The sequence below is a fragment of the Tauraco erythrolophus genome, chromosome 18, assembly GCF_009769465.1.
Source record: "Tauraco erythrolophus isolate bTauEry1 chromosome 18, bTauEry1.pri, whole genome shotgun sequence".
NCBI lineage: Eukaryota > Metazoa > Chordata > Aves > Musophagiformes > Musophagidae > Tauraco > Tauraco erythrolophus.
In genome coordinates this window covers 10,754,425-10,771,323 of record NC_141482.1, presented here as the reverse complement: position 1 = coordinate 10,771,323, position 16,899 = coordinate 10,754,425, and positions in this window count along the sequence as shown.

The following is a 16,899-nucleotide window of genomic DNA, read 5'->3' as shown; positions in this document are numbered from 1 at the left end:
GGCAAATCTGTGTCTCTGAAGCTCTCTGAGATTAGAAACGTCCTGAGATCGCGTGTGTACATGTGTGGGCGTATACGAGAGAGACAGAGTCTAGAAGTGTAAACACTACCTTGAAACTGAGGACTTGAACCACATTAAGTAATTCTGAATATGAGAAAAATACTGTGGCTGATACCCCTAAGGGTCAAGTTTTCAAAAGCACATCAGTGACACCAGAACCTGCCTTATTTATCACAGCAACGTAACTCACTCGTATGTTAGCGCATGCGCACAGATAAATCCATGACATGCCAATAGTAAACTAGATCAGAAAAATAGTTCTTGAATACTCTCAAAAAATACAACCAACCATACTTACTTCTAAAAATAAAGCATTCCACATGTTTGCCTGCATGCTGTTCAATTTTTTTTTGCAAGAATTTGTGTACACAGTGCTTCTTACCTGAAAACTATCATGTTGTAGACATGGAGAACGTTTCTCATGAGGTTTAAGTTCAGTTTCATATTCGGTTACATAGATTGACATAATACATAACGTAGAGTAGTATCTCTAAAAACCTCCCAACTTCTGTCTTATATTATGCAACTTTTTTTTTTTTATGTTACTTCAGCTGTCTTCAACATTTCCACAGCATATAAAGACATCTGCAAAGCTGTATGGAATTAATAAGCATCACAGACTGGTTTTCATCTAAAGGGCCAGTAAGAAAAGAGATAGCATTTCAGACTCTCCAAAAGAGAATACATCAGGAGATGCAGAACCTGAATATTTGTTAGAAGACTACACTGGCAATTTATAACTTGTTATTCAAAGAAAAAAACCTGTTTTCTGAAAATGGCAGCAGAATAAGAGCAGGCAGAGAACAAACCATATGCTCATATAAGCTTATATATAACACACACTGTGGAAAAAAGAAAATCTGAGTTTACAGCAAATTGGGAAAATAATCTCTACCCACTATGAGAAATCTCACACAGGGAGAGAACAGAAACATTATGATACTTTATAACCATTATTGCTTTGGACTAACAGATATTATAAATTATCACAGCACTTCACACTTTATTTTCCTACTTTGTTTTGACATTGTTGTAACTACTGAAGACAGGAAAAAAAAATCCACAGATAAATAAGGAAGGAATAAGACATTAGATTTCCCACCTCCCATGTGCCAGAGCAGATCCTGGGATATTAGAAGCTACTAATATTTATCCTGTTTGTCTCATTATGTAAACTATTCATGAAATATAAAATATTTTCACAGGTAGCAGAATAAAGGAGGTTGGGATGGACTCTTTTTACTCCAAGACAACTTCGCATTATGCTTCCTAACAAATTCTCCTCTGAGTGAGGAGACACAGTCACTTGTTCATCTGCCAGTTTTCAGCAGTGTTCAGCACTGGAGCTGTCAAGGTGATGAGTTCCAGCCATGATCACTGATTTGACATGGGTGGCACACAGCACCAGGGGAACTGGTGTGCCTGTCCGCTGGGGGAGATTTGCGGTGCTTTTGTACCCAGGCATCACATTTGGAAATACAAATGGTTCATAACTTGTTTTAAAACTGGTGGCATTAATGGGCACAGGATTGTAATTGGCTTTTGGAAACTTTAACCACCTAGCAAGCAGTAGTATTTTCCTTTCCTTTTAAAAGCTCTTTCTCCTTGTTCACAAAAGGTGAATGCTGCAAGTATTTTCTATTTTAAAAAAGGGGAGAAACCACCAGGCAGCTTGAGCTAACTAGCAAGCTAAGCATACAAGAACAAGGTGGAACTTCCAATTAGAAAGCGATTTAGTCTCCTGTATCTTTTTCTGTCCCAAGCCTCTTGCAAAAACCTAGTGAAAAAGTACTGCAGAGGTATCAGCTAACTGTTCGAGCAGGGCTAGCAGTACTGCAGAGCAATGAGGCTTCTGCTTATCCTGAAGCTTCCAGGTTTTCCAGTGTCCTCTCCTTCACTTGGTTTTCTAAAGTATTATCAACTCAGCTTTAAAAAAAGTTGCCCACATGGTTATATTCCTGCTGCTTAACACACATCAAGGCAGCAAATGATTCCCACAGGCAGCCCCACTCTGAAGGTTTATGTATATAATGTTAGGAGTGACAAGAGTATCACTAAAGCAATAACGTTTTGCTTATGTCCTTTAGGAAAAAGGATTGGGCCAAATGAGCTTTCTTTTTTTAAAGGAAAAGCCTGAGGAGTTTTCACCCTTTCCCCACACACTTTTTAAAACACCTGAAAGGGATCTCTAGAATTATGCTAATTCCATGCAAGCGTTGCCAGGAGTGGAAAAATTTCTGGCGAGAGAATTTAAATATTTATACATTAAAATACTGAGTAAAAGTAGTGAGCATTACCTACAAACAGGGATCATTTTGTTCAAGTTTCGACACAAATTTTTCAGTCCATAGTTATTTAATTGCTGGATCCATCCAGTCTAACTACATGCACAGATGGCTGATGCCTACTTCTGTGTTGATGAGCAGTCACGTACCCGTTTATTTGGCTCATGAGTCTTCCTTGGCAAAACAGGGAAGAACTTACAGGAGTTTACAATACTCAGATTATCCCCTTTTAAATTTACTCTAGATCTTTTTGCAGCTGGGATGCAAGAACAGCACACAGACACGCAGTGCCTTTTACACTCACATTAGCTTGCCAAATATTGCCAAGAACTCCCTTCACTTCTCCAAGGTCCAAGCAATAATTTCAATCATCTTTCGAGTAGCACAACTGGTACTGACTCAGGAGTTCCTTGATAAAAAAGTAAATGCACCCATTTTTTCTTTTTGTAGAACATTGCCAACTGATAGGTTAGCATTCTAAGGTAGAAGTTACCAGCTCTTAAGCTAGTGAAATATATTTTGCTTTATTCAAGGACATATTTTTATACAAATCAATGCCCAGCTGTTACTACTATCTGACGTTATTTTGATGTTCTTCTCTATCATGGAAGCTTACAACCATGCTTAGTCTTCACTTGACTCGCGCTTTCTTCTTTTTTTTTTTACATTCTTTCTGCAGCATAATTGGACAATGTATGCAGCTCCCCCTTCACACCCCTGAATAGCTGAGCTCATGATAACAAAGGCATCAAAACACTGTGACAAAGGAACATCACATAACTGGAACAAGAAAAAGTTGAATGTTCTGTGATGGAATACCTGCCACAAGTGTTGGGTTTTTTTTCATTTTCAAAATTGATATTTTTGACTGACAGGGTTCTCAAAATATTTAAAGCTTAAGGTATATTATTATACAATAATAATAATTTTGCTTCAGCTCTATATATAACTGAGTCCCTTCAGTGAAAAGAAAAATTAATGCAAAGCAACTGTCTTCATTTTTTTTTTTAAACATTCTTGAGATTTCTGATTAAAAAATTCTGAATCATCGAATTTTCATTTATTTTTTCTTCCAAGTAGTTTAGAATGATAATTTTTTGGTTCATGCACTGAGAACAGCAAACTAAAATGCAGTATTACCAGAGACCATGAATTACATTGATTGCTAAGACAACCAGGATCTTTTCTAACGTACTTCACTTAAATTTTTGACTGCTTATATGACATGACAGATAATCATTTAAATGAAAATTAATATAACTCAGCATCATTAATTGACTGGACAGAAATAACACTGTTTTGAAAGTATGCTATGAAAAGAAGTTCAAATAGGAAAGTACTGACATATTTGTAGACACACCTGCTAAAATATGTAAGCTATGGGAAACCAGTATAGATTAAGACATTCCACACACAGATATTTATTCTGATTTTTTTCACTAAAAAACAATACTGCTTAAAGAAGAACTTTGATCGCTTGTTTGGCTAAACTTACTAAAATTGGAATAAAAAGGCAAGAGATTTTTGTAATATCAAATTGTCTTTCTTCAGAGTTTTTGAAAAAAGGGTGGTTTTTTTTCTTTTGTTTTGAGATTTCTTTGCTTTTTAGATACAAAAATGCAAAATGGTGGGGAAAAAAAATCAAACCTTTCTCTAAAAGTTTTGTCTTATGGATCATAAGATATTAATTTTCTTCATAAAAGAAGCTAAGTGTGATCACGCTCTCTACAACACTGAAAAATCTGTTATCTGCTCACCTACATAAAAGTGCTTATTTGGCTTGATCAATATTAACAGTTCATTTCCTGCCCTTTGACAGAAATTGTGCATTTCAGTAATTTACTGTGGGTGGGCTCTATTTGATATCTAACTTCACTGTTTCATCATTGCTGCCTTTGTTTCTCAGTAAGCAAAGATAAAAGTGATTTTCTTGCTGTGATCCCAGGCAAATTATAAACTAAGATGTATTAATAGTTACATGAAAATAGTCCTGACAGGCACATCTCAGCTCACAAGCTGTCAGTATCTGAGCCACTCACCTCACCTTTCACATACATTTGTTTTGTGGATCAACTTACTTTAATCTAGTGAAAAGTCATATTATCAAAATGAAAAAATTAAAAATGTGCAGAGGTAATAAATGGATATACTGATGTTACTTTCTGTGCTTGGGCAATATGGAACCAATTGTTATTAAACTGATTGCATAATTAAAACTTTCTAGAAGGGTGTGAAAAACTACAGAGAAGAAACGCACTCAAGGCACATAAAATAGCAATGTCAGGTGTTCAAGCTCAGTCATCTTAAAAGGAATTAATCAGGCAGCAATATCACCTAACCTACTGCTGAAATTGAGCACCAAACTGCAGCATCCTGATTCATGCATAATTTTTTTAATCGAATCTCAAACAACAGTTTCTTTTTAAATACTATCTCATAAGAAAATCTCCTCTGATTTTAGGAGAAGGAACTGACCTCACCTTACACACTCCCTGAATGACCCAGCCAGAAGCATTAAGTAAATCATCCCAGCTGTGAATGCCACATCAGCAATCAGAAATACATTTTCTGGTTAGTCATCAGAGGTATTTTGCAGAAAGCCTGACATTTATTGCAGTGAGAGGGAAACACCATCGATTGTAACATGTTAACACAATCCAGAGAAGTGTAAAAATATTTTGATACAGAGAGAGAATAGAAAATTTTCAGATTAATTGCAAACAGATAGAGAAGATTTAATATTTGGGGAAAGACTAAACAATAAGGCTCTATATTAAGTAAGAATATCTCACTGTGAGAATGATATCTCTAAATACAAGCTTTCAAACACACTGGGAAGTGAGCAACCTGACTCTGCATTTCAGTTTCTTAAAATAAAGAACTGTCCCTGACTTCAGCATATTTCACAACCTGAACATACATCCTGTGAAACACACATACACAGTTATGCTCACACTTTTCAAACCTAGCCTAGCTAGCAATTTGGAAATTGAAAAGATGAATTAATTTTTATCAAATAAAATCTAAGGGAAACCCAGGGGTAATGACTAAAAATAACGTAAATGCATAGAGGACTTGTATCAAAATGCATGGAACAATAGATGCAAACTTCCTGTTTCATAAATTGACCTCATATTAGATCTAAACGTATTCAGGAAAAAAATTGTGAAGTATCTGAAATACTTCATGACTAGTTCTGTGATTCCTCTTATCTTAAGTAATACGTGCAAATTTAGTTTAAAAAGTAAAAAAAGACTCCCACGTTTCAAAGTGGGTTTTTTTTTTTCATACACCATAATTTTTTCATAGCCCCAAAAATGAATTCAGTGACTCAGGGTAACCAATGTTGTTTTCAATTGCCCGTTCTTCATCAACTCAAGAACATTCAAACCTTCAAGCAGGTTTCTGAGTCTCTTGGGACACATGAGAGAAATTCAGTTCTCCAGATGCTACCTGGATGCAGTTTGTCAAGATCATATTAAAAAGCTATATTGACCTCATAATGAGATATACCATTAAACACACACAATTTTTAATGTAACCACTGGCCCATTACAAAAATATCCAGTCTAATAGTATCTATTCAACATGCCACTTATGGCACAGGTGGTAAGGGATCTCTAATTGGAGACATTCATTGACATCACAACCTCTTCATCAGTCCCAGGAGGGATTCCCTAAGCTTATGTTAACTAACTGAACACAATCCCTAATATTTAAACAAGTTAACAGCAGTAAATCTTGTGTCACACTCTTTCCCGTTGCTAAGCAGAGCATAAAATTACTGAGCACCTGTCAGCTTCTCCATTGCAGCCATAAACCTCATTTTCCTCAGTGTTACTGAGCAAAAGCCACATTTAGTTTTATAAATCCACTTTCATACTACTGTTAAGAACATAGCCGTTTGATGTAATAGTCTGAAGTACAACTGAAATTTTTTTATTGCTGTCATTTTCTCACTTTCATATTCATCTGACGGGCTATATCTTCAAAAAACCCCTACAGATGATTGCATGCATTCACATTGCTTTTTGGACCACTTGGACATAGCATAGATGTAGACACAATTACTTCTAAATTGTGTGTTCTGATAGGAAGAATTTGATTGCACGGCAGATGCATTCATACAAGCTGCCTGCCCTTTTCAGAGGATACATGGAAATTTGGCAAAAAATCCATGTTTTCCTTACATTTAAATATAAATACAATGTGAATTTAAAATAACTTCAATTGCCTCTTTTCTTTGCACAAGTTGAAATGCATCATTCATTTTATAAATGTTGTTTAATTCATAATCTAAGTCACTGTTGGAAGTAACACTCCAGTGCCCTACAAGCAGGTCACAGGCAAGGATCAGGTGGTCCCTCTGCTGCATGTCTGCTCCACAGGAAACCTGCATCCACCTGCTAAAGGAATTTCATCCAAAGTTGGCCTACAGCCACTGCAGAGAATCAAGTTCTTTTTTTCCTGGCCAGGGACACACTTGCAGCAGCAACACAGTGATGCTGCCACACAGGCTCACTGGGACTAGTGAAACACTTCGGCGTGAAGCTTTGATCTTGCAATTCATAAATATACACAATGATGACATTCCCCCTCCTTTCGCCAGACTGATGGCTGGAGAAGAAAAAAAAAAACAACCAAAACCATCAAACTGTGTTGAGTTAAGCTTAGGATGATCTCTCCTCCCTTGAAAATTAAATAGCCCCAGTAAGACTCAAAGTGTCTAGTCTAGCCTGAAAAAATGCAATGGGTAACATTTTGTCTCAGGTTTTCTGAACTATTTAGGCATGTGACCTTTTGAGTTTTCTGAACCCATTATATTTTCCTTAAAAACAAAACAAAACAAGCATTAAAGGTTCTCCCTTTTTGCTGTTTCTTCTCTGGCCACCAAATTTGGCAGGTTTATGGAAAAGTCACCTGCCGAAAAACAGACTAAATTTTGAATTATTAGCACGGTAGGATTCTGACGCAAAATGTCAAAAATATTAGTCTGTTGTACTGTGTCCTAGAGCAGGATGTCATAGGCAAAATTCTTATAATTTATCAAATCCCACAAAGCTTATCCGCCCTGGCAGGACAGAAGCAGCCAGTGCGTGCTCCAAAGCACGAACTAATATCTTTAAGAGATATATTCAGAGTGTAGAAATAGTATCACATCTGAGCATCCTTAGTAAACAATCTCAGTGTGGCTGGTAGCACAGAAGAATGACTTTTTTTTCAGAGGCTTTGTACCATTGTTATTCCACTGAAGATTATTAAAAATCCTGCAGACAGTTTCTGAGTATCAGGAAATATTTCTGCTTTTGCAAAGCCAGACTTATAGGGAGAAAAAAAAAATAAAAAAAAAGAAAAAAGAAAGAAAAACATTAATTTTACTCAGATAAATCAATTGAAAAACTTTCTAGATCAAATTGTTATGACTTTTAATTAATACAGATCTGCAATACAGCAACAAACTCCTCATTATAACTGTACCACTTTCACAGGATACATTTTCCATCGTCTAACCTGCTTTTAACTTCTAATTTACAGAAGAAAGATGCCTACCAATCAACTCTGAATACACACCATCAGTGTACCAGTTCTCAGTTGGATTGAAAGGTTTAGGAGTTACAACCCAGGACTGTCTGAGATAACCGGGGTAATATATTGACTAACCAAAATGATCTTGTGCTCATAAGTGGTTTAAGTCGCTGTCATGTCTGATTGCATCTGACAGCAAGGGTATGGGGGTTTCTTTGTGGTGCTGTTTGAAGTTGGTATGAGATACTTCATTCTCCATAGGCAGAAGGTTAACTCCTATCCTGAAGTGAAGTTAATTTGGGGTATGAAGAGAATAAATAATAAGGAAAAAGAATAATTGCGCTTTTTTTCCCCAAAAAATAGGCAAAGAGCTTTTTAGACAGGGATCCCCATAGCATCTGAAAATAGTGATTTAAAATAGAATCCTTCTTAATTGTTGATATCACAGTGTCTTATATGATACCACTCTTTTCAAAGAGTCTTTGACAGTGTAATCCGATACTGGGCATGTGAATTTTTCTGAACAGTAATTATCACTGAGCTGTTGGTTACACATGGGGAAATTCTCACAGAAAAACATCATCTTTATTTATTCAAACAAGTAAGTTTGCTTCACCAAGTAAAGTGAGCTTTGGCTTTTCATATTTCAAGCTTTAAGCCTGTCCACCAAGACTAAAAAAAGATTATATGGCAGCTGCTGAACACTTCATCTGTCCATACCACAGAATTGCTGATCTACAAATGTTCCACATGGAAGCTTATCAAAATGAGAAGGACTGAGCAGGAGTCAATCCTGCACTTAAGACCAAAATAATAGAAAATATGTATTTGTTTGTATTAGAAAATCTGTATCCAGAGTTATTTTTCTGGAGCTGTTACTAGTATTCATTCTGTTTTTCAATATGGCTTTGAAAGATAAAAACCAAAGCTAATGAGTCTCACTTTGTCCTAATCTATTCTTTGTAGTAGTTTCAATCACACGGTTTGTATTTTAATTCTACAGCTTGTTTTTTGCATGGTCAGCCCTGTGTCACAAGTATTACAGAGAAACTTCATCATGGATGAAAAAAGGAGTGACTTTACTTAAAACCAAGTTGTTCTAAAATTTCCACTGAGGGATTAAAATGTTTAAGGGAAGGGAAGAAAATTTAAAAAAAAAATAATAAAAGCTTCTTTAAAAAGGAAATACACTTTGTAATACTGGCTTTTATATATAAATATAATACGTTAAAAACATTTCAAAACAAAAAATGAAATCTTATTCTAAAATATCAAAATGGAAAATGAAGATATGATTAGACCCTCTCCCCATATCAATTTTCCATTTAAAAAAATACATTTCTGTGAAGTTTTCCCTTCTAGCACAACACCCCATCAGCCCACTCCTAAAAAATCTTCAGACTGTAGGCTGGACGCTTCCACTGCTTCAAATTGCAAGCCTAACCTCTGGAAGGCTGAATGAGTCTTTTCATCTTCCTTTTTAGTTTACCGTACATGTTTCTTTCTGCTCTCCAAGGACACCACAATTGCAGTTCTTATCAAAAAGATAACCACTTTTCTCCCACATCTTTTTGTAAAGATTTCTTTTCTTCACTGCTGTTCATCATCAACATACTCAGAGTGGGGCTCAGATGACTTCAGCTTAACTCTGCCTGTTGTGATGTCTGAATGACGTGGAATTTGCAAGAAGAAAAGAGACAGTGTTTACCTATGATTACCTGGTACTGGTATTTGGAAAAATAATGTCCTTATTCCCCTACATTTAGAATAGAAAATAGCTATGCACATCTGTGGAGAGGTGGCAACTATGGACAAATAATAACTCTTCACATGGCGGCTGCGCTTGCAGAATATTGTTCTTATTCTGTACCACTTACTCTTAGAACTGGCTGGGAAAAGCAAACAAAAAAATGAATTTTGCTCACAGAAAATGGAAGTTTCAGAGTTCAGTAAGACCCCTGCATGAGTTAGCAATTGTGTATTTCGGAAGATCATGCTTTTTGCATTTTTCTATTCAAACTTCAAAGTGATTTACACATTTGTAACCCACCATCTGTTGAGTATTTGAGGATGTGGGGACCAAGCATTCAGAACTGCAGGAAATCCTCCTAACAGATGGGGACATTGTCTCTATTAGCCAGACAGCATCTGTCCTGGCCACCCTGTCTGCCTACCATGTCACCCATTTTATCCCCAGGAGGGTCTCAGCAAGTCAGCAGCAGTGACAAGCTTCACGGAGATGCTCTTCTGCAGGGAGAAGCCTTTTGTATAAACAGAATATGGGAATTGGCTGTAATAGAGAAAAACACTTCAAGAGGTAGCGTGTACTGTTTGAAATGCCATCTCTTGGTCCATGAATGTATTGAAAACATGATCATTACTAGCCCCAGTACTGTTCAATCCTCCATTCCAATAAACTTCTGAAAAGTAGAGAGTTATTTCATTACATTTCCCTTCCTCAGAAACCTGCTACTCAACATGCCAGCTCGCTCTCCTTCTATACACTTCCTCAGAAAAATACAAAACACCCAAAATGATTCCCTTTGTGTACTACCTCTACTGTTCTGAAATAAAAAGACAGAGCAGAGAAGATGCTGCCAGGTGTGCCAGTCCCAGTTCACCACAGTGCTGGGGGGTACAACACAAATTCATGAAGTATTTCTAATATGATACCCCAAATTACCATGAGTTACTGAAACATCACTCATACAGTGATAGTACATTAGCCACCAACAGCACTCCAGAAATCCAGGTCATGCCAGCTGATCCGATAGTCAGATCAAGTCTTGGTTTAATAAGCCAGAAATAGCCAAGATTTCCAGTACATGAAAGCTTCTTGCAATTCCAAGTTTTCTATGATCAAGGTAAACTGTGCACATTTGACGAACACATCCCCAAGATGATGCTGGGAACGAGGGGAAGTCTTTTGAAGACCATGTTTTGTCTTTGAACCTCTCTTCAAATGACAGTCAAGTACCAAACTCACACAGCTAGACAGCAACCTGTAAATACTTGAGCTAGATCCACTGGCTTCAGTGAAGCTTGAGCCATTTACACGAGTAATATACTCAAACCAGACGGCATTAACCTGAAAGATTTTCTTTTGGCTAAGGGAATAAGATCAGGCCATTAAAATGCCTATACAGCTCTGTTCTCAGTTTTTGTCTTATTACTTAATAAAAGTACTTAATAAAGACTGAACAGAGCCTTGCTAATAAGCTGCAGTAAAACTATTCTTTATAAATTCATCCAATAGATTTAAATGAACAGCAGCTTTTGGTTTTGTAATTCCCTTTCTGTTCAGTCCTGTGATTTAAGGAAAAAAGGGAGACTTAGAGGTCCCTTTTTTCCAAACTCCATTGACCATCTAGTCATGCTCTCTTCTCCAAAACACAGCAAAGAATAACAACCAAATAGTTGTGCTTTGGTCTTTTCAGCACCTGCAACAGCAGAGCACTCTGCTCCAGGAAAAGGCAGATTTTTCTGTGCCCTTTCACATTTTCTTTTTTACTTTTGCTAGTGTAAATATGGGAAAGGAACAGCACTTCAATATTTATAAAGAGAAGGACAAGACAAACAGTTGTAAGGTGCAATGTGATCAAGCAGGCAACAAAAGAAAAGTTATTTTAGAACAGTAGCATGATTTGCCTTGGTTAAATTAGTAGCTGGACATGCAGATGAAATCATATATTTGTATTCACATACCAGCAGACTCTGCCTACCAACACTTCTTGCACTAAAACTTCTTCAAATTCTAAAAGAATTTTTATTCACAAAGAGAGGCAAGAAAAGGCTACAAAACAATCCAAACCAACCTTATCCTAACATTGTAAAATCCTTATCCTAACATTGCTACATAAAAGTAGCAACTACTCTATTTATCTAAATGCTACACACATTAAGAATATTGTTTCTCAAATTCAGAATTCATTATAAAGTAATCTGAAAATAAGACTATCTCCCATAGCGTATTTATTTATTTATTTAAGGGAATATATTTTCTTTCTAGATTAGCAAGGCACTGGTCTCATAAAGATCCTGTATAGGGCCCTGCCTTCCATGTGGCTTCCACCCGCTATTTATATCCTCCTCAGGATCATCCAGTCTTGGCACTGGACTGTGTATTTCCTTAGTTGCTTCAGCTCCATGAGGACCTGATTTTACCTGTGGATCAAACTAACTATGTCTCTGTCTACATCTCCTACATCTCCCATCTGTCTACATCTACACCTATTTAGAGTGCAGTATCCTTGTCTACAGTGTGACTTTCCTAAATCAGCCACAAAAATACATTCCTTTTTGTTGCTGTTACTTACTCTTGAGTGAAATTATACAAAATGCAAACATAAAGGTGAGAACAGTTTCCAAGGAAAAGGAAACTAAGTATCATACCTGTGGTCATTCATCAATTCTGTTCTTTGCTTTTTGACTTGGATCAGCTAAGTCATCTCACCTGTATGCAAGATATAGCTAGGAAGGAAAAAAAAAAAACCATAAATACAATTTCAAAGCTTTTTTTAGAGGTGGTCATAAAAAAACTATTTGAACCTGTATTATGATCTACAATAAGAAAACAAGCATGTGATTGTATTCTGCTTGATAGCAGAGAAGATAAAATGAACTTCAATTATTGCAGCTCAAAAAATAAAAATATCCAGGTCGTTTCACTGATATATCTACTCAGACTTTGAAAAGAAAAATCAAGAAAAATAAAAATCTCAGGAAATACAGGCTGATTTGCCAGAAACACTGTGTAAAAATACTTTGGTTTGGTTTAGAGTGGAGAAGCCTAGCTTTTCTCTTTTTCTGAAACTCTGCGAGAACTTCAGTTGCTAAAACTGGTTAAAAAGCTCTTATAGACTAGTTTACTAAGTGAAAAGCTTTCATAAGGCACATGGACCTTAATTTTTAGTTAAATTTTATTTGGATAACTAATCTCTTGATACTACAGAAGCGTGATGCCAATCCAGGCAAATGGTTTTTCTATGTCACCTTCAATCTCATACTCAGATACCTCCCAAAATAAGATATAGTTGGCATATAGTAAAAAGATTTGTACTCTGTGTTTGTGCAGCATTTGGCACAGATTTTGCTCCCTCTTCTTAGCCAATGTAATAACAAGAATAATAAAAATACACTACTAACAGATGGAGGAGTATAAGATGTCATTATGTTACATCACATAATGTAACAGTTTAAAAGCTAATATTTTTATAAAAATAAACATTTCCCAAACAATTAATTCTTCTATACTTAAGACCAATAGTCATTAGAATTTAACAGAACTCTAAATCCCAAGCTTATGTGCAGAACAAGAAATAGTTGAAATGAAGAAACCCATGACTGAACACAATTTCTAGCAAGTCAAACTTGGTCATTGGCTTTTTTCATTTTCATCACCAAAATCAGAATTACCCCAAGTTCAGTGTAAATTGTTCGTGCCAACAAAACTGAGATACTAACTTATCTTGAGACATTGGCTTGAGAGACAGCCCAACAGTTCAGCCCATACTTTATGGCTGCATAATTTTCAAAATAACAAAAAATACAGAAAACAGTGTAAATGATCCATCACTTTTATACTACCGCTCACCAGAGTAGATTCTCATTCCTTTGTTGTTTTTTGTTTAAAGCAGATTTTTGAACTCAACCTGTAAAACACAAAGGAATAATTGACAAACTGGTATTTTTCTCTTTGTCACAAAGCATTTTATAGAGCTTTAGCTAAAACTTGTATGTTTCTGATCAGAGTAATACCCACAGAGTACTTCTTGACGCTACCCCTTGGCCCTGTAACAATAATAGGGATTAGGCACAAAGAACAGTAACTGGTGTGTTGGAGCCCTCCTCTGCACCGTGCACTGGGACCGCTATCCAAAGCCCTGTCTGTACATCACACTGTTGAGAAACATCAGCGAACACCCTCTGCAGCAGACTGTATTCTCTGCCTGACATTTCAGACTTCAAAGTCACAGTAACATTTTCCACTTGGGCCTTTCAAGTCTCAGTAGTGACCTCATTGAAGGTGGCCTGATAAATAAACCACAGTATGTCATAGACTGACTCTCTCTCATGTAAAACAAGTGCTCTAATTGGGATTGAGGTAGTGGGGATCAGCATCTGGCTCATCATAAAAAAGCATTCACCTATTAAAAATGTATGTTGGTTATGCTAAAGCAGGCTACACTGATTTTCAATGTAATTTTCAATGGAGGCAACTCCATAACATGCCAGGTTCATGCAGAAACCCTTGGTGGAAAGAGCAAGTTCAGATACAGACATTCAAATCAAGCTACAAGGAGGATGAGACAAATTCTGCTTTTAGCTAACAGTTCTCACTAACATCTCAGGATTTTTAACCTGTTTGACAAAGGACAAAAACAGAGAATAACTGAGGGCATAAAGCAGTTATCCAAGTTAAGCACCATTGAAAAAAACTTTCACATTTGCTGTAATTTGTCTTCGGTGCAAACTAAGTTAAGCTGAGATTCACTACAAGAGCAATAAGAAGAAAGAGGAAGAAACCATTCATACATCTTGGCATTAACTTCTAAAAATCAACTACACGCCGTTGCTCAGCCTTGGGTTATATCTTTTCTTCCTGCATGCAGAGATATGAGCAAGAGTTGTGTGCTTCTCAGTGATTTGCTTCTCCACCTTTATGCTTTCATGGCTGCAGACTGCACTATTACTCTATTTAAATTCTCATCTATTCTCTGCCTGTAGCCAGGAGCACTCAATTAACTCATCTGCAATTCCGAACACGTACACAACACCCCTTCTTTCTTTCTAAACATATGCCCCTAGCAACTCAGCTATCGCATGTGTTTTTAGGGTTCATCTACATACAAAACCATTGGGGAATCATGGTAACAGCTACAATTCGATTTTCTCTTAAATACTGTTTGCTTTTTGTAAAACAGCCACCCAGAGAACCTTTTGTGGGAATAAACTAATCTTCAGCCTGATAATATTTAATTAAACATTTAAGAAACAAACCAACAATACAGAAGTGTTCCTTCTAGCCCTGTATACCACACAAGATAATGTTTTATGTTTAAAATTTGCATTTTTAATTATACCTCAAAAAATCTCACTGATCTACCCTCTCAGAGCTGGGACTGATCTAGCCTAGCTTTATCTACCATAAGTTCAGCCATTTCTGTTGCATTTTTTGCAATATGCCACCATGGCAAGAACTGAATTAGGAGTATGATATTTAACAGCTGTATGAGCTTTCTCACTTAGATATTTCCTTAAAGTAATATGGCAGGTGTTTCTAAAACATACATTGAGTACAAAAAGTGTCTACTATTCTTCAAGGAGCTAAAACAGCATCTCCATTTAGACAGCAAAGTAAAACTTAGCATTTGTAGTGGGCTATTTCCATTTAATCATCACAACCACTTTTCTAATTCACAATTCAAAATACAAAATGACCATACCAGGCTATTTCTCTATGGGTTTGTCCTGACTATGTTTAATTCCCAGTACTGAGAGGGCTGAAGTGGTAGAAAACAGTGCTAAGATTTTATTCATCACATCTTGTATTTAGGATCACACGCTTTGCAAAGTAGAATGTTACCGCTATGATAAGCAAAATAATAAAAATAAAAAAATCGGGCTGTACTAAAAGTATTCAAGAATTCAACTGATAATTTATTATCTGATTAAATTCAAATTTCTTTATCATACAACATGAACTCATGACATTTGACATCAGTTCATCCCACAGAAGGTATTTGAATTTCTGTGTTTTATTCCTTCCTTAATACTAGCATGTCTATTGCTTTTCAAACTGTGGATAATTCTACCATGCTACCAAATTCGTGCTAACTTCTTCTGCCATAGCCATAGTACTTCTAGAACTACAAAAAAAAAAAAAACTGAGCTGAACTTTACTGAAATTATATTGAGAAGGAATTACACTTTGTATCAGTCCACTGAACATAGGGATCCTGAGACCTTTTTAAACACTGTACATAATCACATCTTCTAAGTCATGATTTCCCCTTGCTGCAACAATTGTCCTGCCAGAAGCAGATGTTTGAAGTCATGCTATGTGTATTATTATAGCACATAATTAAAAGACAGGAAACAGTGAAGTTATTTGTTTCCAAAATTCTGGAATGGCTTTTGGTTTAGACTTTGTTGGGGTCTGACAGATTAGTGGAAGAGAAGAAAATTATCGAGAGGATGAGGCTGGTTCTACAAATTGAGTCTTTAGAGGAAGCATCACTTTACAGATTGCTTTTTAGATTGTAGTGGCTCAGAGAGTGCCTTTAACTTAAGAAGAGCACTGTGGTTTTCTAAAACCTACACAAGTAAACCCAGAAAAGGGTATCATAGCTACATACCAGTAGTACAAATCAATTATTGGCAGCAAGATGGGTGGGGACATCCAAGCTAGCAAACTTATGGATGACACCACAGCTGAGCGCAGCTGTGGTCCAGCACCAGATGCTAAACCTTCCCACAACTCCACATAAAAGCTACTTAGGCTATTAATCTCTCTCAACTCCCAAGTAATAAGCTTGCAAATTAGTTTAAAACTAGGTATCAGTATTTATTTGAGCTGGCTTATGCACAGTTAGGTCTTAAGTTCTTTAAACACAAGGATCCATTACAAAAATGTTAGGTTTCATTGGCAGCCTCAAAAAAAAAAAAAATGTAATGTGAAAACAACCACATGGAATGATTCTTGGAAAAAGAAAGTATTAAATTAACGGCAAACTAGTGCGTTCGTTGGATTTTTGTATAGAAATTAATGCACATAGTAGCAAAACAGAAGGATGAAAAGTCATGGAACATTAGGCCACAATAGCCCTACCCAGCATGACGTGCACCTACGCTATACGCTATGGACAAAATATCTTCTTGAAAAAAAAAAAAAGGATGCTTAAGAGTACAAGGACACTAATGCAAAAGTCCATTCTAACTGATACCTCAAGACAAGTTCTGCCACCAGCTAAAATGCATCTGGACAGCAGTAAAACTGCTTGTCCTGTCTCAAACCTGCAACATTCAG